The 26,053-nt window shown below is 42.7% G+C and overlaps 1 protein-coding gene across 1 annotated transcript in view; it reads right to left on the bottom strand.

The window, feature by feature from the left end:
- LOC115152867 (protein TANC2-like) overlaps window positions 1-24,145 on the bottom strand; it is a 411,487-nt gene extending 387,342 nt beyond the window's left edge. The window contains exon 1 of the mRNA XM_029697757.1: window positions 23,703-24,145. The gene's annotated coding sequence lies outside the window, so the exon portion shown is untranslated. The remainder of the gene's footprint in view (window positions 1-23,702) is intronic.
- Window positions 24,146-26,053: the final 1,908 nt, after the last annotated feature.

The raw sequence follows: 26,053 nt of genomic DNA, 5'->3' as shown, positions 1-26,053 counted from the left end.
TAGTGATAGAATTAATCACTTACCTTTGATGATCTTCATATGGTTGCACTCACAAGACTCCCATTTACTCAATAAATGTTTGTTTTGTTCGATAAAGTCCCTCCTTATATTCAAAAACCTCTGTTTTGTTCACGCGTTTTGTTCAGTAATCCACAGGCTACAAGGCATTCACAAGAGACAGACGAAAAATCTGAAAAGTATCAGTAAAGTTCGTAGAAACATGTCAAACGATGTTTATAATCAATCCTCAGGTTGTTTTTAGTCATAACAATCAATAACATTTCAACCGGACAATAGCGTCGTCAATATAAAAGGAAAACAAGAAAGGCGTGCTCTCGGTCGTGTGCATGAAAAAGCTCTGGGACACTACAGTGTCCACTCATTCAGACTGGTCTTACTCCCTCCTTTTTCAGAATACAAGCCTGAAACAATTTCTAAATACTGTTGACATCTAGTGGAAGCCATAGGAAGTGCAATTTGAGTCCTAAGTCAATGGATACTATAATGGCATTCAATAGAAAACTACAAAAATAAAAAAAATCCCCACTTCCTGGATGGATTTTTCTCAGTTTTTCGCCTGCCATATCAGTTCTGTTATACTCACAGGCATTATTTTAACAGTTTTGGAAACGTGTGAGTGTGTTCTATCCAAATCCAACTATATGCATATCCTAGCTTCTGGGCCTGAGTAGCAGGCAGTTTACGTTGGGCACGGCTTTTCATCCAGAGGTGAAAATAGTGCCCCCTACCCTAGTGAGGTTAAACAATGCAACTTCATATAAATGTTTACATACCCTACATTACTCATTTCATATATACTGTACTCTATACCATCTACTGCATCTTGCCATCTTGATGTAATGCATCACTAGCCACTTTAAACAATGCCCCTTTTATATGTTTACATACCCTACATTACTCATCTCATATGTATACACTGTACTCTATACCATCTACTGCATCTTGCCTATGCCGTTCTATACCATCACTCATTCATATATTTTTTATGTACATATTCTTATTCATTCCTTTACACTTGTGTGTATAAGGTAATTGTTGTGAAATTGTTAGGTTAGATTACTCGTTGGATATTACTGCATTGTCGGAACTAGAAGCACAAGCATTTCGCTACACTTGCATTAACATCTGCTAACAATGTGTATGTGACAATTAAAATTTGATTTGATTTGGTCTACCACTTTGTGGCTGAGCCGTTGTTGCTCCTAGACGTTTCCACTTCACAATAACAGCACTTACAGTTGACCGGGGCAGCTATTGCAGGGCAGAAATTTGATGAACTGACTTGTTGGAAAGGTGGCATCCTATGACGGTGCATTGTTGAAAGTCACAGATCTCTTCAGTAAGGCCATTCTCCTGCCAATGTTTGTCTACGGAGATTGCATGGCTGTGTGTTCGATTTTATACACTTGTCAGCAACGGGTGTGGCTGAAATAGCCAAATCCACTAATTTGAAGAGATGTCCACATACACTATATATACAAAAGTATCTTAAAGACGTGTTTTTTTGGTAAGAGAATGACAGGACACTAGGCAAAAAATTTCTCCAAAACTAAATAGAAGTGTTGATATTAGTTGGCAGAGGTCTTTACTTCAACATTATTGTGTTCTGATATATTTCTAATACCTTAAGAATTTTTCTGGTGGATGTTTTCTAAGACCCCTTTTCTATATGTTTGACCAGAAATCAAAGCCTTAGATTATTCCTAACTTTTAGGATAAAACATTTTTGAAAAAGGTTATATGTGCCTTAATTTCTCCAAAATATAGACTTTTGACACCAAATTTGATATGCTCCTATGAACTTCAAATGTTGGTGGTCATGGGACCTTTTACATGGAAATGCCCTATACATACTGACAACGACAGCTCTCTTTTTAGTCACCTCTATAACGCTGTATGATTACATGATTACACAACAGAAAGCAGAGAGGTGAAATAACTAAGCCCTGCCCTGTCAATGTAAATATAGGAGTGCTACTGCACTGGGAGGTCAGGGGTCAGCGGTTGCTCCTGACCCTGGGGGAGAGGGAAGAAGGCGGGAGGGCGAGCAAAGTTTTTCCCACTCTGCTGTCCCTGCAGACTGGGAAACTGAGAAGAGAGACAGAGGAGGTGTCCCATAGGCGTCCCTGGGCTCTGGTCAAGAGTAATGGACTAAATAAGGAATAGATTGCCATTTGGGATGCAGCCAGTCAAAGTCAGAGCTCTCAGCCCTGATGAATTCACAGTCTGTTATTTATCTGCCGTCAGCAGCTGGGGCCGGCACACACAGTACATGCAGCTGCTTAATTGGCTAACAGCGATCCCAGGTCCCCCAGAAGAGGCTTTGGAGCAGCAGATTGATTGGCTACGGCCGCATAACTCCTCTTTGTTTACACAACAACCACCTGGATGCATGGCCATCTACTTTAGAATCAGACAGAATCAGAGAGCTCTGTCATGTAGACAGCCACACATAGGCACAGATACAAACGGACACCCACACACAATTGCACACTCACAATTACACACTCACAATTACACACTCACAATTACACACTCAGGCTTGTCCAGAAGAAATATGAATTACATTTCATTACATCAGGATGCAGCAACAGAGGCCCTGCTCCAATCACATGAGTCTCTGACTGACTGGAAATATAACTGCGATCACTGGTTGTCTATTTTAGGGAAATGGCCTATTGGCTACAGTGTACTGTGCTGCAGACTCTACTGAGAGCAGTGCAGCAGCAGAGAGGTGACGTCTGGCTGTCTGAAGGAATTAGGGGACTGGGCTGGCAACCTCTCCAGATGTCTGCACTGTGCCGTAGCAGAGAGGTGACGTCTGGCTGTCTGAAGGAATTAGGGGACTGGGCTGGCAGCCTCTCCAGATGTCTGCACTGTGCCGTAGCAGAGAGGTGACGTCTGGCTGTCTGAAGGAATTAGGGGACTGGGCTGGCAGCCTCTCCAGATGTCTGCACTGTGCCGTAGCAGAGAGGTGACGTCTGGCTGTCTGAAGGAATTAGGGGACTGGGCTGGCAGCCTCTCCAGATGTCTGCACTGTGCCGTAGCAGAGAGGTGACGTCTGGCTGTCTGAAGGAATTAGGGGACTGGGCTGGCAGCCTCTCCAGATGTCTGCACTGTGCCGTAGCAGAGAGGTGACGTCTGGCTGTCTGAAGGAATTAGGGGACTGGGCTGGCAGCCTCTCCAGATGTCTGCACTGTGCCGTAGCAGAGAGGTGACGTCTGGCTGTCTGAAGGAATTAGGGGACTGGGCTGGCAGCCTCTCCAGATGTCTGCACTGTGCCGTAGCAGAGAGGTGACGTCTGGCTGTCTGAAGGAATTAGGGGACTGGGCTGGCAGCCTCTCCAGATGTCTGCACTGTGCCGTAGCAGAGAGGTGACGTCTGGCTGTCTGAAGGAATTAGGGGACTGGGCTGGCAGCCTCTCCAGATGTCTGCACTGTGCCGTAGCAGAGAGGTGACGTCTGGCTGTCTGAAGGAATTAGGGGACTGGGCTGGCAGCCTCTCCAGATGTCTGCACTGTGCCGTAGCAGAGAGGTGACGTCTGGCTGTCTGAAGGAATTAGGGGACTGGGCTGGCAGCCTCTCCAGATGTCTGCACTGTGCCGTAGCAGAGAGGTGACGTCTGGCTGTCTGAAGGAATTAGGGGACTGGGCTGGCAGCCTCTCCAGATGTCTGCACTGTGCCGTAGCAGAGAGGTGACATCTGGCTGTCTGAAGGAATTAGGGGACTGGGCTGACAGCCTCTCCAGATGTCTGCAGGGTCAGTCTTACGGTGATGATAGGTACAGTGTATGCAGCCTGAGGCAAGGAACAGAGCACAAGCTTTTTTTGCAAATTTCTCTAATCATGAATCATGAGAGGGACAGGAGGACAGGGGGCTGAAAGGGACAGGAGGCTGAGAGAGACAGGAGGACAGTGAGGAGGAGTGGAGGGGACAGGGGGCTGAGAGGGACAGGAGGACAGGGGGCTGAAAGGGACAGGAGGACAGGGGGCTTAGAGGGACAAGAGGACAGTGAGGAGGAGTGGAGGGGACAGGGGGCTGAGAGGGACAAGAGGACAGTGAGGAGGAGTGGAGGGGACAGGGGGCTGAGAGGGACAAGAGGACAGTGAGGAGGAGTGGAGGGGACAGGGGGCTGAGAGGGACAAGAGGACAGTGAGGAGGAGTGGAGGGGACAGGGGGCTGAGAGGGACAAGAGGACAGTGAGGAGGAGTGGAGGGGACAGGGGGCGGTGAGGGACAGGAGGACATGGGGCTTAGAGGGACAGGAGGCTGAGAGGGACAAGAGGACAGTGAGGAGGAATGGAGGGGACAGGGGGCTGAGAGGGACAGGAGGACAGGGGGCTTAGAGGAACAGGGGGCTGAGAGGGACAGGAGGACAGGGGGCTTAGAGGGACAGGGGGCTGAGAGGGACAGGAGGACAAGGGGCTTAGAGGAACAGGGGGCTGAGAGGGACAGGAGGCTTAGAGGGACAGGAGGCTTAGAGGGACAGGAGGACAGGGGGCTTAGAGGGACAGGGGGACAGGGGACTTAGAGGGACAGGAGGACAGGGGGCTTAGAGGGACAGGGGGGTGAGATGGACAGGAGGACAGGGGGCTTAGAGGGACAGGAGACTGAGGCTATGAACAGAGCACTGGACACGTCAGGTCAGGCATGAGGCATCTTCAAGATATGCAGTACGCCACTCATACTCAATCAGGCAATGCTGCATGATGCATTTTACTGAGCTCTACTGCAGTATACAATCCCTACCCACATACTGTAGAATTACTAGCCTTAGTTACTCTAGCATTACAGGAACAATGATCATATTTGTTACAGTAATTATGTTTGTATGGCTTCAGCTGTGTTTCAGAATGAAACACTGGCAGATTCATTAAATTAAATCATTAAATGATTCATTAAATGATCACAAATATCCTACCAACGGGACATCAAAAACTGTAAAATCCTATGTTTCAAGGAATCGTGGCTGAATGACAACATGGATATTCAGAATGAAACACTGAAGTGCTTTGATCATGTGTCGTAATATTTGGTTGTACTGATGGATTCTCCCTTTAAGGGTACAGAGCCTGGTCCTTTGAAGAAAGATAAGCAGCATATGTTCTCATATAAAACCAGTCTGAAACTTCACCACCGGACAAAAGTTTTAAAATACCTATTTATTCAAGATTTTCTTTATTTTTTACTATTTTCTACAATGTAGAATAATGGTGAAGACATCAAAACTATGAAATAACATATATGGAATCAAGTAGCAAGTAGCACAACAGAGCAAGAGGACAAGTACCGACACCTCACAAGTCCTCAACTGGCAGCTTCATTAAATAGTACCCGCAAAACACCAGTCTCAACGTCAACAGTGAAGAGGCGACTCCGGGATGCTGGCCTTCTAGGCAGAGTTCCTCTGTCCAGTGTCTGTGTTATTTTGCCCATCTTAATATTTTGTTTTTATTGGCCAGTCTGAGATATGGCTTTTTCTTTGCAACTCTGCCTAGAAGGCCAGCATATCAGAGTCGCCTCTTCACTGTTGACGTTGAGACTGGTGTTTTGCGGGTACAATTTAATGAAGCTGCCAGTTGAGGACTTGTGATGCATCTGTTTCTCAAACTAGACACTCTCGGCTAAAATGGCGCCGGAAGAAATGGCAGCAGTTTTACGGGCGCCGAACCAATTGTGCTATTATGTGGGTTTTTTCACTATATTTGTAAATTATTTTGTACATAACATTTCTGCAACCGTATCTTACGGCAGAAAAGAGCTTCTGGATATCAGGACAGCGATCACGCACCTCGGATTATACGAAGATTTTTTCAACAACAAGCAAGACTCACATGATTTTCTCCAAACACCCGGCAGGGCCGACATCCCAGTAATTCGCAAGAGGAAGCGACGCAGGTACAGAGGACGAAGAGCCGGATGCCTCGTCAGGACCCGCAGAAGGCGAGTAGGAAAGCTGCCGTTACCGTCAAAATTACTCGCCAACGTGCAATCATTGGACAATAAATTAGACGAGGTACGATCACGAATATCCTACCAACGGGACATCAAAAACTGTAATATCCTATGTTTCAAGGAATCGTGGCTGAATGACAACATGGATATTCAGCTAGCGGGATATACGCTGCACCGGCAGGATGGAACAACACACTCCGGTAAGACGGGGGGGGGCGGTCTGTGCATATTTGTAAACAACAGCTGGTGCACGAAATCTAAGGAAGTCTCTAGAATCTGCTCGCCTGAAGTAGAGTATATTGTGATAAATTGCAGGCCACACTACTTGCCTAGAGAGTTCTCAGCTATACTTTTCGTGGCTGTTTACTTACCACCACAGACAGATGCTGGCACTAAGACCGCACTCAGTCAGCTGTATAAGGAAATAAGCAAACAGGAAACCACTCACCCAGAGGCGGCGCTCCTAGTGGCCAGAGATTTTAATGCAGGGAAACTTAAATCAGTTCTACCAAATCTCTATCAACATGTCAAATGTGCAACCAGAGGGAAAAAAAATTCTAGAGCACCTGTACTCCACACACAGAGACGCGTACAAAGCTCTCCCTCGCCCTCCATTTGGTAAAGCCGACCACAACTCTATCCTCCTGATTCCTGCTTACAAGCAAAAATTAAAGCAGGAAGCACCAGTGACTCAGTCTATAAGAAAGTGGTCAGATGAAGCAGATGCTAAACTACTGTTTTGCTATCACAGACTGGAACATGTTCGGGATTCTTCCGATGACATTGAGGAATACACCACATCAGTCACTGGCTTTATCAATAAGTGCATCGAGGACGTCATCCCCACAGTGACTGTACGTACATACCCCAACCAAAAGCCATGGATTACAGGCAACATTCGCACTGAGCTGAACGGTAGAGCTGCCGCTTCAAGGTGCGGGACTCTAACCCGGAAGCTTACAAGAAATCCTGCTATGCCCTGCGACAAACCATCAAACAGGCAAAGTGTTAATACAGGGCTAAGATTGAATCATACTACACCGGCTCCAACGCTCGTCAGATGTGGCAGTGCTTGCAAAGTATTACAGACTACAAAGGGAAGCACAGCCACGAGTTGCCCAGTGACACGAGCCTACCAGACGAGCTAAATCACTTCTATGCTCGCTTCGAGGCAAGCAACACTGAGGTATGCATGAGTGCATCAGCTGTTCCGGAAGACTGTGTGATCACGCTCTCCGTAGCCAAATTACACAAGGCTGCGGTGCCAGATGGATTACCAGGACGTGTGCTCCGGGCATGTGCTGACCAACTGGCAGGTGTCTTCACTGACATTTTCAACATGTCCCTGATTTAGTCTGTAATACCAACATGTTTCAAGCAGACCACCATAGTCTCTGTGCCCAAGAACACAAAGGCAACCTGCCGAAATGACTATCGACCCATAGCACTCACGTCTGTAGCCATGAAGTGCTTTGAAAGGCTGGGAATCGCTCACATCAACACCATTATCCCAGAAACCTTAGACCCACTCCAATATGCATACCGCCCAAACAGATCCACAGATGATGCAATCTCTATTGCACTCCACACTGCCCTTTCCCACCTGGACAAAAGGAACACCTATGTGAGAATGCTATTCATTGACTGCAGCTCAGCGTTCAACACCATAGTACTCTCAAAGCTCATCACTAAGCTAAGGAACCTGGGACTAAACACCTCCCTCTGCAACTGGATGCTGGACTTCCTGATGGGCCACCCCCAGGTGGTGAGGGTAGGTAACAACACATCTGGCACGCTGATCCTCAACACTGGAGCTCCCCAGGGGTGCGTGCTGAGTCCCCTCCTGTACTCCTTGTTCACCCACGACTGCATGGCCAGGCACGACTCCAACACCATCATTAAGTTTGCAGATGACACAACAGTGGTAGGCCTTATCACCGACAACAATGAGACAGCATATAGGGAGGAGGTCAGAGACCTGGCCGGGTGGTGCCAGAATAACAACCTATCCCTCAACGTAACCAAGACTAAGGAGATGATTGTGGACTACAGGAAAAGGAGCACCGAGCACGCCCCCGTTCTCATCGACGGGGCTGTAGTGGAGCAGGTTGAGAGCTTCAAGTTCCTTGGTGTCCACATCAACAACAAACTAGAATGGTCCAAACACACCAAGACAGTCGTGAAGACGGCACGACAAAGCCTATTCCCCCTCAGGAAACTAAAATGATTTGGCATGGGTCCTGAGATCCTCAAAAGGTTCTACAGCTGCAACATCGAGAGCATCCTGACCAGTTGCATCACTGCCTGGTACGGCAACTGCTCGGCCTCCGACCGCAAGGCACTTCAGAGGGTAGTGTGTACAGCCCAGTACATCACCGGGGCAAAGCTGCCTGCCATCCAGGACCTCTACACCAGGCGGTGTCAGAGGAAGGCCCTAAAAATTGTCAAAGACCCCAGCCACCCCAGTCATAGACAGTTCTCTCTACTACCGCACGGCAAGCGGTACCGGAGTGCCAAGTCTAGGACAAAAAGGCTTCTCAACAGTTTTTACCCCGAAGCCATAAGACTCCTGAACAGGTAACTAAATGGTTACCCGGACTTTTTGCATTGTGTGCCCCCCCCCAAACCCTCTTTTACGCTGCTGCTACTCCCTGTTTGTCTTATATGCATAGTCACTTTAACTATACATTCATGTACATACACCTCAATTGGCCCGACCAAGCAGTGCTCCCGCACATTGGCTAACCGGGCTATCTGCATGTGTCCCACCACCCGCCAACACCTCTTTTTACGCTACTGCTACTCTGTTCATCATATAGTTACTTTAACCATACCTACATGTACATACTTCCTCAATAAGCCTGACTAACCGGTGTCTGTATATAGCCTTGCTACTCTTATTTTCAAATGTCTTTTTACTGTTGTTTTATTTCTTTACTTACCTACACACAGACACACACGCCTTTTTTTGCACTATTGTTTAGAGCATGTAAGTAAGCGTTTCACTGTAAGGTCTACACCTGTTGTATTAGGAGCGCGTGACAAATAAACTTTGATTTGATAATGTACTTGTCCTCTTGCTCAGTTGTGCACCGGGGCCTCCCACTCCTCTTTATATTCTGGTTAGAGCCAGTTTGCGCTGTTCTGTGAAGGGAGTAGTACAAAGCGTTGTAAGAGATCTTCAGTTTTTTGGCAATTTCTCCCATGGACTAGCCTTCATTTCTCAGAACAAGAATAGATTGACGAGTTTCAGAAGAAAATGCTGTGTTTCTGGCCATTTTGTGCCAGTAATCGAAACCACAAATGCTGATGCTCAAGATACTCAACTAGTCTAAAGAAGGACAGTTTTATTGCTTCTTTATTCAGGACAACAGTTTTCAGCTGTGCTAACATAATTGCAAAAGGGTTTTCTAATGGTCAATTAGCCTTTTAAAATGATACATTTGGATTAGCTAACACAACGTGCCATTGGAACACAGGAGTGATGGTTGCTGATAATGGGCCTCTGTACACCGATGTAGATATTCCATAAAAAATCTGCCGTTTTCAGCTACAATAGTCATTTACAACATTAACAATGTCTACACTGTATTTATGATTAGAGGTCGACCGATTATGATTTTCCAACGCCGAAACCGATACCGATTATTGGAGGACCAAAAAGGCCGATACTGATTAATCGGCCGATTTTTATATATATATATATATATTTTTATTTTATATATATATATATATATATATATATATATATATATATATATATATATATATATATATATATATATATATATATATATATATATATGTAATAATAACAATTACAACAATCAATACTGAATGAACACTTTTATTTTAACTTAATATAATACATAAATAACATCTATTTTGTCTCAAATAAATAACGAAACATGTTCAATTTGGTTTAAATAATGCAAAACACAGTGTTGGAGAAGAAAGTAAAAGTGCAATATGTGCCATGTAAAAAAGCTAACGTTAAAATTCTTTGCTCAGAACATGAGAACATATGAAAGCTGGTGGTTCAATATTCCCAGTTCTTCAATATTCCCAGTTAAGAAGTTTTAGGATGTAGTTATTATAGGAATTATGACGTGTTGACTATTTCCCTCTATACCATTTGTATTTCATATACCTTTGACTATTGGATGTTCTTATAGGCATTTTATTATTGCCAGCCTAATCTCGGGAGCTGATAGGCTTGAAGTCATAAACAGCGCTGTGCTTCAAGCATTGCTAAGAGCTGCTGGCAAACGCAGTAAAGTGCTGTTTGAATGAATGCTTACGAGCCTGCTGCTGCCTACCACCACTCAGTCAGACTGTTCAATCAAATATCAAGTCATAGACTTAATTATAATATAATGAACACAGAAATACGAGCCTTTGGTCATTAATATGGTAAAATCCGGAAACTATCATTTCGAAAACAAAATGTTTATTCTTTCAGTGAAATGCGGAACCGTTCCATATTTTATCAAACGGGTGGCAATATTGCTGTTACATTGCACAACCTTCAATGTTATGTCATAAATATGTAAAATTCTGGCAAATGAATAACAGTCACGTAGTTTGCAATGAGCCAGGCGGCCCAAACTGTTGCATATACCCCGACTCTGCTTGCACTGACAGCAAGTGATTTCCCTAGGTAATATTTTTTTACCTTTATTTATACAAGTATTTCTCATTGAGATAACATCTCTTTTCCAAGAGAGACCTGGTCGAATAGCAGCAGGGGGAACAACGTTTCAGACAAAACAACTTACATATACTAACATAACATTAGACAAAACTATAAACACACATACAGTACAGCAAAAACATTTTACGTTAAAAACACGAAAGTCTTGACTAAAACCAGCTGGCCTAAAAACAATTACACTCTTCTATGATATATACATCGATCAAGTGTTTAAACTCCACCAACAAAACTAGATCATCAAATTTTTTCATGTTCAGGAGAGAATTCCAGGACCCCGGAGCTAAGTAACTAAAACTATTTCTACCATGACCTGTTCTAATTTTTGGTATATTGCCTGCTAACATGAATTTCTTTTAACTAAATACGCAGGTTTAAAAAAATACACTTCTGTGTACTGATTTTAAGAAAGGCATTGATGTTTATGGTTAGGTACATTTGTTCACCGATTGTGGTTTTCTCGCGAACGTGATTTTGTTAAATCATCACCCGTTTGGCGAAGTTGAAGTAGGCTGTTATTCGATGATAAATTAACAGGTACCGCATTGATTATATGCAACGCAGGACAAGCTAGTTAACCAAGTAATATCGTCAACCATATGTAGTTAACTGGTGATTATGTGAAGATTGATTGTTTTTATAAGATAAGTTAAATGCTAGCAAGCAACTTACCTTGGCTCCATGCAGCCAAAAGGTCCTTTTGACGCTGCACTCGCTGCACTGCTACGCAGTTTCCTCGTGGATCGCAATGTAAATCGGCCATAATCGGCGTCCAAAAAGGCAGATTACCGATTGTTACGAAAACCTGAAATCGTCCCTAATTAATCGGCTATGCCGATTAATCGGTCGTCCTCTATTTCTGATCAATTCAATGTTATTTTAAATGGACAAAAAAAAATGCTTTTCTTTCAAAAACAAGGACATTTCTAAGTGACCCCAAACTTTTGAACGGTAGTGTATATTGGGAGTATTATTATTATTTCACTTATAATTCACTGTATAATTCCGACCCACTGTAATTCCAGTGGGTCAAAAGTTTACATACACTAAGTTGACTGTGCCTTTAAACAGCTTGGAAAATTCCAGAAAATTATGTCATGGCTTTAGAAGCTTCTGACAGGCTAATTGACATAATTTGAGTCGATTGGAGACGTACCTGTGGATGTATTTCAAGGCCTACCTTCAAACTCAGTGCCTATTTGCTTGACATCATGGGAAAATCAAAAGATATCAGCCAAGACCTCAGAAAACAAATTGTAGACCTCCAAAAGTCTGGTTCATCCTTGGGAGCAATTTCCAAACGCCTGAAGGTACCACGTTCATCTGTACAAACAATAGTACGCAAGTATAAACACCATGGGACCACGCAGCCGTCATACCGCTCAGGAAGGAGACGCGTTCTGTCTCCTAGAGATTAACATACTTTGATGCGAAAAGTGCAAATCAATCCCAGAACAACAGCAAAGACAAGACAAGACATCAGTCAGGAAGTTAAAGCTTGGTCGCAAATGGGTCTTCCAAATGGACAATGACCCCAAGCAAGTTGTGCAAGTTGTAGCAAAATGGATTAAGAACAACAAAGTCAAGGTATTGGAGTGGCCATCACAAAGCCCTGACCTCAATCCTATTGAAAATGTGTGAGCAGAACTGAAAAAGCGCGTGCAAGCAAGGAGGCCTATAAACCTGACTCAGTTACACCAGCTCTGTCAGGAGGAATGGGCCAAAATTCACCCAACTTATTCTGGGAAGCTTGTGGATGGCTACCCGAAACGTTTGACCCAAGTTAAACAATTTAAAGGCAATGCTACCAAATACTAATTGAGTGTATGTAAACTTCTGACCCACTGGGAATGTGATGAAAGAAATAAAAGCTGAAACAAATCATTCTCTCTACTATTATTGTCACGTCCTGACCAGCAGAGGGAGTAGTGGTTTAGTATTTTGGTTAGGACGTGACAGAGGGATGTTTGTTTTGTATGGTGGTGGTTTTTGTGTGTGTTGTGAGGGGTGTTTGATTTATGTGTTCCTGGGTTTTGGATGTATGTTCTAGGTTGTATGTTCTAGGTTGTATTGCTGCATGTTTGTCTAGTTAGGTTTGTTTTTCTATGTATAGTTAATTGGGGTTGGACTCCCAATTGAAGGCAGGTGTGTTGAGTTGCCTTTGATTGGGAGTCCTATATAATAGGGTGTGTTTGTCTTAGTGTTTTGTGGGTAGTTGTTTTTGCAATGCCTTTTGTTAGCCTGCAAAACTGTTCCTGTCGTGCCTATTTATCTTACCATTTCTACTGATCTGCCTGTCAGTTATGGTTTTCATATGCACATTTGCATGGGACAGTTTCCTTTCATTTATAATAAAGTCTTCATATCTCAAAATCAATGTCATGTGGTTACTCAAAATTCAATACAATACAAATCTAAAAGTAACTTCTATTACCATTGCCAATATGTAAAAATAGCCTTAATAAACCAACAAATAAAAAAATGTCAGCATGCAGGTAGAAAATATCCTGATAAAAATAAATATCCTATAAAATACATTGGTGCAAGGCACTTGTATCAACTATTAACCTGGTCAGCCCAAGCTCGTGATAGAAAACTTGCAACATTGTATGAAATATTCTGGGCCCTCAGAGTTTCATGCGCCAGTGAGCTCCGGACAGACAGAGCTGTAGGCTATTTGTACAAGGGATAAGAAGTAATTGTATGATGTTTATGATATTTTATGATGTTTCCTTCGGATCAGAGCATCACATTTATTTCCCCTTTCATGCTGAGGGGTTATCGAAAGAGAGAGCTGGAAAGAATTTTCAAATAGGCAAAGTTGAGGAACTATTGTCCTTCTCAATGGATGTTAAAACATACTTTGTTTACTTGCTGTTTGAGGCAAAGAAAAAAATACTTTGAGAAGCTCCACCATTATGGTGAGTTAAGACAATCAGAAATAGTATCAGATCTCCAAATGGGCACATTTATAGGCGTACATTTGTGCGCAGGCCAGGTAGCCTAGATCTACTTCTATGCCTAATAAGGTGCATTTCTTTACTGAATATTGACAAAAGCGCTCCAAACAAAAGACAATAAATGGACAACTCGTAAATGGTATGATATAAACCAAAACATCTCTCACAAAAAAAACAGGTACTTTCACACTAATTTATGGTAAATAAAGCGACTTCAATGGCTAATTTCTCTAAACAGTGAGAAAAAAACAGCACCAGATTCACAAGAAATACATTACAATGAAGAAGCAATACTCCAAACTGCATCTTTATAAACATAGAGAACTGATACTGTATACTGGTTGTTGGGGTGGGATTGGCGTGTGGAGTCTGTGGGTGGCTTTTGACCATTTTATTGGATACCTCATGTCTTACTCAATGGTAGGAAAAGTTTGGTTCAAATCGGATGTTGGGTAATATATTGGTGTAATATTACGCACATCCTATAAATTAAAAGGGCCAATTTTGGTGCAATCTATTAGCTTTTTTAATTTGATCTCTGAGAAATTGTCAACAAAATAATGTTTCAGGAATGCTAATCTTACGTTTCTAACTACAGAAACTATTTCAGAACAATCTGAGATTGTGGGTGTCATGGCTTGCTGAAATGACATGGAATGACCCGTCTCCAACTCCCGGCAGCACAGCTGACAAAGGAGAAGACAGCCCACTGCAGCCAGCCCACAAACTGCTTTGACAGACACACAACCCACAGCAGCCTTTGACAGACACACAGCTCAGAGGCTGAGCAAAAAGGCCTCGTTGTTTATCTCTGTTAGAATCTCTATGGGTGTGTCCCAAATAGCATCATATTCCCTATATAGTGCACTACTTTGACCAGAGACCTATTAGCCCTGGTCGAAAATAGTGTACTATATAGGGAATAGGTGCCAATTGGGATGTACCCAGGATCCCTATAAAAGGACGACTAAGGAGCTGTAAGGACACTTCATCTGCAGCACCGTATTTACAGAATCAAAGCAGAATGTATGAATGTGTGTGGCAAAGCCTGTGGAGAATCCTTAGCGCATTAAAGGAGTTCAGCTCAGTGTCTAATCCACACAGGGCTATCATATCAGAAATCAGATCTTTAACATTTTCCACCATGGATGTTCTGTCTGATATGTTTCCTATGGGGAGAGGTGATTTCTGCTGCCTAATACACATGTATTGCGGTAGTACTATTCCGCTTGCCTGGCTTGCATTAAATAGATTGCTTTTGCATACAAATTTAGTTATTCGTCAGGGAGGGTGGATTTGCACAACAACAAAAAATACATAAAAAATTCCCTCGCAAAACAAATGATGCTTCTACACTAAAGATTCAACACCCATCCCACCCAAAAATGTAACTATAAAGCACCCATCTGAGATTATTTCCATGACAACCAACCGTTCTTTCTCTATGATTTCCATGACTGCTCTTCCTGATTAAAGGCGCATAAAGAGTTGCCATTTACCTCAGAGCTGAGGGAAATGAATCACAATATCCCAGATAATGACACCTTTAATACCTCGCCAGGAAAACGCCTCACATTTTCACTGCTGATAACATTCAGAGAGAGACAGAAAGAGAAAGAGACAGGGAGAGCAGAGAGCATGAGAGAGAGAGTCTGCGTCCCAAATAACACCCTGCTCCTTACATAGTGCAATGCTTTTGCCATTTGGAATGCCTCCAGAGAGGGACACCCACAGCCTTTAAGAAAAAAAGTTGCTATCTAGAAGCTAACATGCTGACCACACCGCTAAAGTCGCATGCGTGAGTGTTGCAAAATAAATGTACATATACATGTTATTCAATCAGTGACGCTAGCCGCGCTGCAAGTCACGCCTCTCCCATCTCCTCATTGGTTTTTAGGAGCATATAACCACGTGCCATCTCCTCATTGGTTTTTAGGAGCATGTACCCACGTGGGTGATTGAAAGATGAACTGAGGTCCACACTCCAGTCCAGTTGGTGATGGTAATGCACTTTAAAGTTGGTTGCCAACCACAATACAAAGTCCAAAGAAGAAGAAGAAGAAGCATGAAGGAGGAGAGATTACCAGAAACAAACTCCGCTTACCCTTTTATCTGTGGATTAATTATCAGAGGACCTTGTGCATTTCAGGTAAAATAACAACACAATGTTTATATCCCAGGAAAATTAGCTAGCAACAGCAAGCTAGCTAGCTAAATTGTCATAAATGTTTAATGCTTTTCGACCTGTCCCCAAATTAATATAGTTGGTTCAGAGTTCGTTTTGATATTTCAACCCACAAAGGGTTCTACATGGAACCAAAAAGAGTTGTAAATGGAACCAAAAAGGGTTCTACCTGGAACCAAAAAGGGTTTTCCTACGGGGACAGCCGAAGAACCCTTTTGGAACCCTTTTTTCTAAGAGTGCACCCGCAGCTCTCCTCTCCGGCTGGTGGCTGATAAAATGCAGCAGTCTCAAACCTGACAGAGCAATATTATTACACTTCTTGTGTCGGCAGAAATCCCTAAATCCATTCTAACCACTCCAAGTAAGACCTACTACTGGTGAAGCATAAAATATCCACTAGTACCCTGTTGTGTAGCAAAGCCACTGTAGATTCCAATGCCCAGCAGCAAATAGTCACACAGTTCTTGTGTAGTTTGATCCAGAAAGGGGGGCAATTCAATTGTAATGCAATTACACTGAGACTCAAATTTTTCACTTCAAAATGTATACCAAACAAAAGAAATTCAAAGCTTAACAAACCATAGAACTCTATGCACAAGGACTACTTTCAACAAGTTCCACTGAAAATGTGTTAAACACATTTATAGAAAGAAATGTGCAGATACAAAGTTTAGTAAGACAATAAAACTGAAGGAGATTTTACCCTGATTTTGTTACCAAACTTTGCATCTGCACCGATTTTCCAGTACTTACTGTGTAAATTGTTCAAAGTAGTAATTGTGCATAGAGTAAACTTTGAAATCAGTGGTTTTTGTTTGGCATACATTTTGAAGTAAAAAAACTGTGTCAAAGCATAATTCTGTTCCAGTGGAATTGCCCAAGGGTGACCAAGAATGACCTTACATGTGACTGAATAGGATTTTTGAAACGATATAAACTGATTTACTGTTGTATCTTAAAACAAATCTGTCCATTCCAACCTCACGGTTCCATCCATGACCTGTCTGTGGGATGGTGTCTGGCTGGGTCGGTGGAAACTAAGGCCTTGACACTCCTGGTGGACAAAGATAACGCAGTGAAATGACAGTTAAACACTAGACAGCAGAAAACATGACCTCATAATGGAAACCAATCCTCAAAACACCCTCACTGTCTCCAGCATACTAAAATCACAGATGTGAGTGTGGGATGGAGAGAGAGTGAGAGAGGGACAAAAAATAGAGAGACAAATAGAGAGAGAGAGACAAAATAGAAAGAAACCGAGAGATGGGTCCAACATGTGAAATTCATAGGAGCACATCAAATTGGGTGTCAAATGAAAGCTAAGAGTCTATATTTTTGAGTAATTAAGGCATATATACATTTTTCAACAATTTTCCATCCCTTATCCCATAATGTTGAATAAGCAAAGGCTTTGATATCTGGTCAAACAGATGGAAAAGAGGTCTTCTACAACATCTACCAGAAAAAGTTTTAAAAGGTATTAGAAATACATCAAAACACAATAATGTTGAAGTAAAGACCCCTGCCAACTAATATCAACACTATTTAGTTTTGCCTTCTGTAAGTTTAAGAAACATTGCCTTGTGCCTGGGATTCAGCTACCAAAAACCCACATACTGCATCTTGAAGATATTTTCACATAAGTAATAAGTAAAGGTAAACCTATCAATTAGTTGTAGTGTTTTTACTGATATCAAGTTTGTTTATCTCCCGAGTGGTGCAGGGGTTTAAGGGACTGCATCGCAGTGCTTGAGGTGTCACTCCAGACCCGGGTTCGATCCCAGGCTGTGTTGCAACCGGCTGTGACCAGGAGACCCATGAGGCGGTGCACAATTGTCCAGGTTAGAGGAGGGTTTGGCTGGCCGGGATTTCCTTGTCCAATTGCACTCTAGCGACTCCTTGTGGCGGGCCAGGCGCCTGCAAGCTGACCTATAGTTGCCAGCTGGACAGTGTTTCCTCTGACACATTGGTGTGGCTGGCTTCCGGGTTAAGTGAGCAGTGTGTCAAGAAGCAGTGCGGCTTGGCAGGGTCGTGTTTTGGAGGATGCACAGCTCTTGACCTTCGCCTCTCCCGAGTCCGTAGGGGAGTTGCAGCGATGGGACAAGACTGTAACTACCAATTGGATATCACGAAATTGGGGAGAAAAAGGATAAAAGTTTTTTTTTAGTTTATGAATTAAGTGATCAAAACTTGTAATTCTGTTTGTAACGGAATTACCAAAAAAAATCAGTAACGGAATTACTGCAATTGAATTGGCTACAATGGGAAAATCATAATTGTCACAAACTGCCGTTGGGTCATCTGCTACTGTCATCCCTTCCACTTACATACTGTTATGTTCAGCTCATAGGGTCTCCTGCTACTGTCCTCCCTTCTACTGGCATACTGTTATGTTCAGCTCATAGTGTCTCCTGCTACTGTCCTCCCTTCTACTGACATACTGTTATGTTCAGCTCATAGTGTCTCCTGCTACTGTCCTCCCTTCTACTAATATACTGTTATGTTCAGCTCATAGGGTCTCCTGCTACTGTCCTCCCTTCTACTGACATACTGTTATGTTCAGCTCATAGGGTCTCCTGCTACTGTCCTCCCTTCCACTGACATACTGTTATGTTCATCTCATAGTGTCTCCTGTTACTGTCCTCCCTTCTACTAATATACTGTTATGTTCATCTCATAGTGTCTCCTGCTACTGTCCTCCCTTCTACTAATATACTGTTATGTTCAGCTCATAGGGTCACCTGCTACTGTCCTCCCTTCTACTGGCATACTGTTATGTTCAGCTCATAGTGTCTCCTGCTACTGTCCTCCCTTCTACTGACATACTGTTATGTTCAGCTCATAGTGTCTCCTGCTACTGTCCTCCCTTCTACTAATATACTGTTATGTTCAGCTCATAGTGTCTCCTGCTACTGTCCTCCCTTCTACTGACATACTGTTATGTTCAGCTCATAGTGTCTCCTGCTACTGTCCTCCCTTCTACTAATATACTGTTATGTTCAGCTCATAGGGTCTCCTGCTACTGTCCTCCCTTCTACTGGCATACTGTTATGTTCAGCTCATAGTGTCTCCTGCTACTGTCCTCCCTTCTACTGACATACTGTTATGTTCAGCTCATAGGGTCTCCTGCTACTGTCCTCCCTTCTACTAATATACTGTTATGTTCAGCTCATAGGGTCTCCTGTTACTGTCCTCCCTTCTACTGGCATACTGTTATGTTCAGTTCATAAGAGTTTTTTATGGCTATGTTTGGACAGTACAGTTCAGTACAGCACACTAGAGTAAAGTACAGTATAATGTACTGTATTATACAACGGGTGGGTCTAATCCCGAATGCTGATTGGTTAAAACCGCATTCCAGCTGGTGTCTATTCCACAAGTTACCACCAGCTAAATCTATGACGTTAAAATACCTATTTACTCTGTTCCATCTGATTGTGCAATCCACTGTCTCACCAGCCCAGCCAGGCAATTTGTAAACTTGATCTAGACATTATCTCACAGCTCTTTTCGAATAACATTTCGTTTTCAACAGTGGAGATTTGTATAAACCTTGCTGTCTGTTTTAATATTCAAATTCGATTTCCAGCTGTCCCATAGTAATGAACATGTCGGGAGTCGGGACGAGACAGGCAGGCAGGCAGCGTTTCTCAGCCAGTCGAAATCATGAATCCGCTGGCATCCTTTTTATGGATAAATACAAATAAATGTCAATTGAAAAAAGCTAGCAAGCAAGGGATAAGAAAGTTGCCAGCCAGTATTTGCTTGGAACATTTAGAACGAATGGCTGGGTCACATCCATATATACAGAACAAAAAGACTAAACAACTGGGTCGCGTCTCTGGCAACCGAACCGATAGAACAAACGACCAGCCGGCTTGGGTAGCAACCCTAGATTTGTGTCGGGACTATATCTTGTGGAAAGATTAAATAGTATGAATAAATTCATCATAATAATGTTTTTAATTAAAATATGTAAATCATTATTTGAATATGTTGGTAACCCGTTCAATAAAAGTGATAATGCCCTTGAAGCCAACAATATTGGCACATTTCGTCTCGGACCTAACAACACCCATGCCAATATATCCTCCAAACACCGGCTTCTCAGGCATTATCACTTAATTGTACTGTACTGAACATATCTACTGTACTCTACTCTACTAAAAATATGTACTGTACTGTACTCTACTGAACATATCTACTCTACTGAACATATCTACTCTACTCTACTGAACATATCTGAAGGTACAATCTCTGCCTTCCCAGCGGGCCAGGAGAGCAAATCAAGTGCACTATGGTCCTACTGCTGGCCAATTGGATGGCTCAGAATACTGTCTGCAGTACTGTAGCAGGCATAAAAGAAAGCTTAAGCAAAGTTGATACTGTGAGAATACAAAACGTTTAAAGAGATGCTGTTTTTATGACTGAGTTCATGTTGAAGTTCTTTCTCAGCACTGTCAACACTTCGTATTCAACACTATTATTTTTCCAGTCAGATAAACACTCCAAACAGCCTACCCGACCGTCCGGAGGCGTCCGCATGGTCCTAAACCACACCGTAGCCTCGTTTTGTATCACATTTCAATTAGAAAATTGGGGGAGGAGCAAAAATGCAATTTCAGAATGTGGGGGGACATGTTCCCAGTGAAAGTTGCACCCCTGATTATAAGCCATAAAATGCACATTCTTCTCATTTCCACTCAGCGCTACAACAAGCAGTGCAGCAGTAATGAATGAGTAGGAAAGTGTATCTATAGGCTTGCATTGTTGTTATTATTAACGGCGTGGGTCTTTTTTAATATCGAGGAATATTTAACTTTCTCTGTTCATAGGAGTAACAAAATGAATTTGTGCATGAGGCAGAAATAATGCGTTGCCAGACTCGAGTTTCCCCATCAGTTTTTTGGTCAGTGTCAGAAAGGGAAAAGTGGAGGGATGTTGAGAGGTGGACCCTCAGTCTGCTGCTCTCTCCCTCCACTGTGACTGACCATCAGATGCAGGCACCATCAGCCCAGTAAAATAAACAGCAAATATTTCAAATGTATGCTCACTCGGCTGTGCCTCACAAGTAGTACAACAACGGATTTATTACTGGTGTGATCATATAGCCTACCTCAAATTTTGAAATATAATTAAAAAATATGGTCCGAACAACAATTCAAGCAAAGCCAATATGGGGTGATAATGTATTGGGCCTATAGCTTTCTGCACAAACCGCATTGCTACAGTACAGTTTTTAATTGGTTGATGTTGCATAGGCTTACGGTTTTTAAGTCATGTATAAAAAAAAATCTGAGTGGTAGATCTTGAATTAGAGCTTGAATTTTGACTCAAAGTGATCTTGACTCAGAAAAGGTTGGTACCAGTGTTCTATAGTTCCCTGTTAACAATATCAACGTTTCCCTTTATTGTGATTGAGTCGACGCAATATTAGCCACTTTCAATGCAACATACCGAAACAAAACAAACTATGCAAGAGCTTTTGCAAGCATCGGAGTATTGCATTGACACACTAATTTATTTAACCTTTATTTAACTAGGCAAGTCAGTTAAGAACAAATTCTTATTTTCAATGGTGGCCTAGGAACAGTAGGTTAAGTGCCTTGTTCAGGGGCAGAACAACAGATTTGTACCTTTTCAGCTCGGGGATTTGATCTTGCAACCTTTCGGTTACTAGTCCAACACTCTAAGCACTAGGCTACGCTGCCACTGCCGCCCTCAGCCCGTACTCTACACATACCGGAGCGGCATAAACAATCAGAGCTGATGTAGGCCTGTATGCAAATAGACCTTTGTCATACATGGTTCTGTGCCATTTGCTTTGAACTGTTCTGTGTTTACAGCATTAGCGGTAGTGAGGAGATGCGCTTGTTTTGAGACCAAAGCAAGAGCTGCATGTAGCAACATGTGCACATTTTGTTCATATCCTTTGCTAGTTAGTGAGTTAATTGCCCAGTTATAGATCATTTATAGCCAGCAATAGGGGAGTGATTGCTTCCTACAAGAGCACCAAACGTATGCATTTCTAGACATCTTTGAAAAGCCAGTCAGGTAAAGAGCTTTTTTTGTTTTAAAGGAGCAGTGTTGTATTTTGATACGGGCTTGAATAATCTAAGTAGCCAATAGGCAGAGGGTAGCATAATTTGTCTGATTCTCTGTAATAATGGTATGGGAATAATAATGCATTTCATTTTGTAAAGTGGTTTCTCGTATCAAACACGACAACATTTTCAGTCACCTCCTTGTCCGAAGGACAAGTGGATAAACAGGTTAATGTCAAGACCTGCATGTTTTTTTTCAAAAGTCTCATGGAATGTAGGCCTACATTGAGCACCACACATTGGCTGCTACTGTAGGCTGAATGATAGAACAGCTATTTCCATGTTAAAATGTTATGGGATGCATTTTCCTCATTGTTTTTTATGGTAGGCCCCTCTGGTATGCCTACATTATGATCAAATAGCCATAGTAGCCTACTTGGCCACTGTTAAAATGTTGACTTAAATCGGGTACAGCCTCAGTGTTCACTGTAAATGCATGGTGAAGTTGCACAGAATATTTACAACGTTGAAGTTTGCGCTCAGCAGACCTGAAATTTGCTCAGTGACTAAATTGTTTTGAGGGAACATTGGTTGCAGACGATAGTATTTTTCAGTGACAAGTTTCTGGCAGCTTTCTTCCATTACACAAAGGTGTTCGGAACATGCTAGATAGCTAATTAACACAGGTCGTCCCTCTGTCTTCCGCCTGTCTTCAGTAAACATGCACTGTAACATGGAGATATGGCCATGTGGGAACACTAACCCTATAAAGGTGTTTTAACGTTTTGTTTTCTAGAAAATGTATACTCACTAATATGAAAGATAAGGTCCTTATGCTTCCAAAACCGTAACGCAAGTGTTGTATGTTAATGTTCAGACCAAGAGTCAGGGCTCTTAACAAAGAACACTAAGGTGACATACTAAAAAACATACAGAAGACCCCTTCGTCCAATGACTCTTATGTGTAATGTAATGGAACTGAGTCATGATCAAGGGCTATGTTGAACCATCATTAGCACATAAGACCCTGTCAGGAGGAACCAACCAGATGTCAGATAAGAGACAGAATGAGGTAGGTACTGGGCTGAAGCCACACAGCAAGAAAAAACAGCTCTTTACTATGAACTAGTGACATTATCATTGACAGCTGTTTACCATGAACTAGTGACATTATCCTGAACAGCGCTCTACCATGAGCTAGTGGCATTATCCTGGACAGCTCTTTACCATGAACTAGTGACATTATCCTGGACAGCTCTTTACCATGAACTACTGACATTATCCTGAACAGCTCTTTACCATGAACTAGTGAAATTATCCTGGACTGCTCTTTACCATGAACTACTGACATTATCCTGGACAGCTCTTTACCATGAACTAGTGGCATTATCCTGGACAGCTCTTTACCATGAACTAGTGACATTATCCTGGACATCTCTTTACCATGAACTAGTGACATTATCCTGGACAGCTCTTTACCATGAACTAGTGACATTATCCTGGACAGCTCTTTGCCATGGTGGGTGTGTATCGTATATGCATGCACACTAAAGTGTTTTATGGCTTATAGTCAAGTACAGAGACAAACAAAAGGCTCGCTACTTTTAAAAAAATATATAGAGAATATATATAGAACAATTGCTTTTTGTAGGAGGTGGGGACTGGGGAGGGTGGCTACAGCGTTGACAGTTGGCTATTTTGATCAGGCGGGAGATATCGATCATGCATGTGTCTGTTTTTAAATGGGATTTCTCACACATGGCATGCAGCTTAATTCATGTCAAGCCTACTGCCTAAATAAAGACATAACCTACAGTATCCTTACCTTGCTTAACTTTGTCTCTCCAGCCTGACACTAGCCAGTTCGCATCAGTTGCAGCAAAAACTCGTAGCCGGTTCCTTAGAGATCCTCAAGCGAAATTGCTAGCTACAGCTGACGTTATCAATAGTCCACTACCGTCACAGAGCGAATAAATAGTCTACACCGTCTAGCCAAATATATTAAACTGATATGTCTATCGACTTTCTATTTCCAATAAAAATTCACCCATAATATAAGAAAGGATAAATACAGGTAAACAAAAACAAAAAAGAACACTCTACGTGTTCATGCAACGCGCGACACTCCGTAGTTACCTATTTCATCGCCGCCGGTAATTTAACCCCAGGAAATATGCCAAGTGTAGGACCGGACCGATTCATAAGAAAAAGTCATATGATCCACAGCCGCAGTACGTATGGAGCGCCAGCACGCCTACCGGTGCAACCTCTGACTGGCAGCGGGCAGTGCACAGCGCGGTAGAAGACGATGCATAAATCATGACAATGGGAGGCACTAATGTCTAAACCGGTCATAATAATTATTCAAGAGGAGACAAGGTCAATGTCAATCAAATCTTTAGTTCATTCCCCCACGGCCAAGGCATTTGACATTTGATGTAAGGCAATTATGCTATAAAAATGTGAGGTCTGCAGGCGACTCATTCTGGAGACTGCAGATTTTGTAGGTCTATTCTCTTAGGGGAAGAAAGGTCAACAGATTGATCATGTCTGGTTTAGAGGATCTATACAACATTACTTAGTGAATATAATTGTCTTAAAAAAAAGGTGCATACCACATACATGCGAAATGTACATTTTATTCAAATGATTATTTTATTGTCATTTCAAATGTGATCTGTATCCTTGGTGTAAACTGGTGCATGTATCGTCATACAATGTCTCTGTGCTGCAGCCTACTATATTACAGCAGGAAGGCTGAGGCTAAAGGACGGCAGTGAGAAATGCCCCCTCCAGGTGTGTGCCAAGCCCAGGGCTGCTGGTTTCAGTGCGTGGGGTTTTGACAGAATCTTAGTCACAAATGGCACCCTATTCTCTACATAGTGCACTTATTTTGACCAGAGCCCTATGTAGTGCACCATAAAGGGTATAGGGAGCATGGCATTTGGGAAGCATCCAGCGAGGGGCAGGAGGAGAGATTAATGAGGGTTAAGTTTGATGTGAAGCGATCAGCAGAGTCATGTAGAGCTGAGGCAGTGTTACGCCAGAGAGAGAGTTCTGGCCATTGGATCCACTGTTAATCCACTGATACTCTATCACCTCTCTTTGACAGCATCCCAAATGGCCCCCTCTTCCCTATTTAGTGCACTGCTTTTGACCAGAGCTTAATGAGTCCTGGTCAAAAGTAGTGCACTAAATATGGAAGAGGGTGCTATTGGGGATTGACACTCACTCTCTCTCTCTCTGCCAAAGCAAAGCCTCCCTCACACACAGCGCCTCCCCTGCACACATCACACTCACACACCTTCATTCCCTCAGGTGCTTCAGGCAGCTGTAATCCGTCACACCACTCCGCTCTGCACTCAGACGTTGTGCAGACTCCTGGAGGATCATGGGGTGGAGATTATTTTTTCTCTAATCCCATGATCTCTCCACAGCAGATATACCATCTGCTACTGGAGTTGGGGTAGGCAGGCATATTCTCAGGCTGTTAGGTAAGCACAACAATTTGACATGCAGTTCATTTTCCAGGGGCGATCAGCAGTAGCTATATGATATGTACCAATTGATTCTTGAAGAATATAATTTAGAAATGCCTCATGAGATTAGTTCAAACATCTTATTGTTTCTACTGCTGATTGCAACTTTAAAGAATTTTCAGTACTTTAGTTTTAGGCCTAATTGTGTTTGTACCGTGCAAGGGAAGGCCAACTAAGCCTTGAACAGACTGATATTAATGAAGTAAGTAGAGATACCAGTAAATATTATTTTCACACATTCAAAGTGGGTACAATTATTTTCTTTCCGCCTCATAAGAAAACAGGAAGCAGGAAAACCAGTGCATTACTGTGAACTAGACTGAGTTGTTGCCTATAGGTGTGAGCACATGATGAAGGGCAAGCAGGTTTGACATGTCAATGCACAGCAGGGGGAGGTTGATTAGGCCTAGTTATGAATCTCATACACTGCACCAACAACAGCATGGAAAGAAATAGCAGCATAGCAACCAGTTGCTAGGGAGAAGCAAAAGGCAGGGCCCTAAAGAGCCAACTTGCTTATTTGGCAAGTGAGCCATAAAAAATAAATCCCCCAATGACTTTCTTACCACTGCAGTGTTTCCATGGTGACCATATGGGGAGTGATGGAGCTGGTAGTTTGGACGGGTTAGGGGTATCC

This window comes from Salmo trutta, chromosome 18, assembly GCF_901001165.1.
Source record: "Salmo trutta chromosome 18, fSalTru1.1, whole genome shotgun sequence".
Classification (NCBI taxonomy): domain Eukaryota; kingdom Metazoa; phylum Chordata; class Actinopteri; order Salmoniformes; family Salmonidae; genus Salmo; species Salmo trutta.
The sequence above is the reverse complement of the archived record's forward strand: the minus strand, read 5'-3'. Positions and strand labels throughout refer to the sequence as shown.